Source organism: Myotis davidii, unplaced genomic scaffold, assembly GCF_000327345.1.
Source record: "Myotis davidii unplaced genomic scaffold, ASM32734v1 scaffold107, whole genome shotgun sequence".
Classification (NCBI taxonomy): domain Eukaryota; kingdom Metazoa; phylum Chordata; class Mammalia; order Chiroptera; family Vespertilionidae; genus Myotis; species Myotis davidii.
This window is the reverse complement of record NW_006383012.1, coordinates 1,992,555-1,996,224: the sequence shown is the minus strand read 5'-3', so window position 1 is coordinate 1,996,224 and position 3,670 is coordinate 1,992,555. Positions and strand designations below refer to the sequence as shown.

Here is a 3,670-nt window from a genome sequence, read left to right as displayed (position 1 = left end):
ACCTATGCCGCCATCTTGGTTTCTCCTCTCTCAATCTTTCCCCTTGCCATCCTTTTATTCAATTTGGGATATACCCATAGCCCTTAGGCAGGCAATTTCCAGTAATAGACAGATTATCTTATCAGTAAGGATTTACATGACTATCTGGTGGGGAAGCTGCTTCAGCTACCATTGTCTCGACTAAACAGTGGGTGCATAGCTCTGACCTTTGCCAGGGCTCAAGGGTCACCAGCCTTCCGGGTTCCTTGTCCACACCTCTCTGCTAGTGAAGACAACGGGCAGCTTCCCACACCCTGGTCCCATTGCAACCTCTGAGCCTATCCCCATTGCTTATCACTGGGTCACGGTGGACTCCTAGAATCCAAGTGTTTCAGTCAGAGAACACAGACTGAGAATAAAGAAGGGAGGGAAGGAGGAAAGGATGGGGGATCCTCAGAGGGAAATAGGATGATGGTGACTAGAAGGGTAATGGGTGAATGTTGTGTGGCCAAAATGACAGTCTCACCTTCATACACTTGGACATTTAGAACCCATTTTGTACTATTTCCTAGGGCTTTCAGAACAGAGTACCACCAATTCGGTGGCTTAAATGGAAATCTATTGTGTCACAGCTATGGAGGCTGGAAGTCCAAGATCAAGGCATTCGCAGGGTTGGTTCTTTCTGAGGGCCACGAAGGAAACTGTTCCATGCCTCTTTCCTAGCTTCTAGTGGTTTGTTGGCATTCCTTGGCTCGTAGATGCATCACGCTGAATTTTGCTTTCATCTTCACTTGGCATTCTCTTTGTGTCCAAATTCCCCTTCCTAATAAGGATACCAGTCATACTGCATGAGGGTCATACTCTAGTATGACCTCATCTTAACTCAGTGATTTTCAACCTGTGTGCCGCAAGAATTTTTAAAACATGCAATGCCTGACTATTTAGTCAGGGGCACTGACCTTTTTTCCCTCAGACTGTTAAATAAAAAAATGACAACAGCCAACACAAGAATAGCTGTCTGGTGTGAACGAATCAAAATTATAACTTTTTTTTGTCAGACCAGCAAAAAATATAAAATTTTTGTTGTGTCGCAGAATTTTAGTAATTAGTTAATGTGTGCCATGAGATGAAGAAGGTTGAAAATCGCCATCTTAACTCATTATTTCTGCAATGGCCCTATATTCAAACAAGATCATATTTTGAGGTACTGGGGTTTTGGCATCAACATATGAACTCTGGGAGGATGCAATTCAACCCATGTTTCCACACACTTAATATTTCTGGCTCCATTTAAAACCTACCCGGTCTGAATTTGGATGGTGAATCTGGTTGCCTCCCTCCTTCCATTGTGTGGGCTAGGCTGGATGATGGGACTTTCAGTGTTTCTTCCCTGTAATTTAGTGATTAAGTGTTCAGGGGCGAGGAATCCATCCCGCTGCCTGAATGCGCACCACAGCCCCATCACACACTAGCCTGCAGACTTTGGGCAAATGACAATCTCTAAAAACCTGTCTCCTCAACCAGTCAACTGAGGTCAACAGTCCTTCACTCATTGGGTCATTGTGGGCCAGGCGCTCAGTAAATGTTAGTGTGACTGTCCCACCTCTTCAAACACGTGAGGACTGCAGAGCCATGAGAAGAGCCTAGTGTTCTCAACCTTTAGTGAAAATCCAGCCCACTTTCCCCTTAAGGTTCTGCGGAAAGAAGTTCAAGAGTGGGGAGGGTGCCTTGTTGTTCTGCAAACAGGACTACAAATCCGTTTCAGGGAACACAATTATTTCTCTTTTTCTCCCCTGAAGCCAGATGCCATAAATTCTGAGCAGACTCCTCTAGGCAATGTGATTACGAAATACCTGTTCCCTTTAAGCCCCAGTTATCTATCTCTTTGACTTCTCCTTTTCCCTAGTACAACATGATCTTTCCCACCATCTCTCAGCTGTGGGCTGGGACCAGTCACTTTATTTACAATCTCCCTCTTTTTGGCTCCATAAATTTGGGGAAATGGAGCAGACGTCTGCTGCTTTCCAAGGCACCACATCATTTATTTATTTTTTTCATACTTGGTCTACAGGGCCGGATTTAGCTTGTCGAAATGCTTGTTGAATAACAATTAGAACTTCGGGCTCTTGAAGGCAGCAGAACCGATTTGATTACAGGCCTTCACCAAGGTCAAAGCAAAAAAAAAAATGTGGTCACTTTCGTTTAGCAAATATTTCTTAAGTGCTGACTCTGTGCCAGGTGCCATTCTAAGCACCAGGGTCATAACAATGAACAAGAGAGCGACTGTCCCTACCCTTGAGGACTTCACGTTCTGGGGACATTCATTCATACCGAAAATATATGAGAACTTCCTACATATCAGGTATTACTCACCATTAAACAAAACAGAAACAATCCCTGCACTGATGGCTATGGTGTGTGTGTGTGTGTGTGTGTGTGTGTGTGTGTGTGTGTGTGTATGTGGTATGTAATGGTGGACAGAATACAATGCATATAAGTAATTGTTTTTATCATGTAAAAAGGCAGTAAGTGCTATGAAAAAAATAGAGCAGAGTAAGGGGGATTTGGAATGTGTGTGTGCGTGTGTGTGTGTATGCGTGTGTGTGGTTTATAATTTTAAATAGGGTGGTCAAGGGAGGTCTCATTCATTGAAAAGATGCTACTTGAACAGACTTGAAAGCAAGGTGAGGGCAGGGTAAGGGAGCCTGGGTATTTGGGGGGAGAGCAAGTCCAAAGGCCCTGTGGCATGAGGGAACCCCACTTTTTCAAGGACAAGCAAGTAGGCTGGTTTAGCCAGAGCAGAGTGAACAAGGTGATGAGTCAGGTGCATATCAAGTACAGCTTTTAGCCCGAGTGAAACAAGGAGCCATGGGCAAGTGCTAAGCAGCAGAGGGACATGATCTCAGACTGCACAGGACTGACCTGGCTGCTGTGTGTAGGCCAGACTGCAGGTGCCTGGTGGCAGCAGGGAGGCCAGAGTAACCAATCACCTGGGTGAGGCGGTAGTGACACCCGCCCACAGGTTGGAGGAAGTGGTGCAGCTGGGGGTGGTGAGAAGTGGCCGGATTAAGGATCTGTTTTGCAGACAGGGCCAACACGATTCTGACAGGCTTGATGTAGGGTGTGAAAGAGGAGGAAGGGTTGGCTCTAGGTTTTGGCCTGAGCATCTGAAAGAACAGAGTAGCCACTGATTGAGATGGCAAAGATGGTTTGGTGGCGCATGTTTTTGGTGCGTAGGGCCAGGAGCACCATTCATACACATTAAGTTTGGGGTGCCTAGTAGCTAGCCAAGTGGAGTGGAGTGGACAGTTGGACTTAGAAGCGATCTAGAGAAGTGATTTTGGGGACAACTCCAAGACCTCAGGATGTGAGACCCTGCAGAACTGGCCACACATCCCTCCTCTTCGCCCTCCTTGGAAGGCGGCTCTTCCTGCTGCAGTCCTTTCAGCCAACAAAGCCCTTCTCTTTCCTCTTTGGGGACTGGTGAGAAAAATGAACAGAAATGACACACCCTCTAACTCGCAACACTACAAAATAAACTGATGAATGGAGTGGATCAGAGACATGGAAGCATGGAACAGAATGAAGAAACTCTGAGGGAAGGCCAGAGGAAGGGTTGTGGGTGGGAGGAAATCAACCAAAGACCTTGTATGCAAATATTCTTAATCCATGGACACTGACAATAGAGTGG

The 3,670-nt window shown here is 45.9% G+C and overlaps 1 long non-coding RNA gene across 1 annotated transcript in view; it reads right to left on the bottom strand.

The window, feature by feature from the left end:
* The window catches only part of LOC107181638, a 4,544-nt gene extending 880 nt beyond the window's left edge, over positions 1–3,664 (bottom strand). The window contains exon 1 of the long non-coding RNA XR_001512308.1: positions 2,902–3,664. This is a non-coding gene — a long non-coding RNA (uncharacterized LOC107181638). The remainder of the gene's footprint in view (positions 1–2,901) is intronic.
* Between the last annotated feature and the right edge of the window lie 6 nt (positions 3,665–3,670).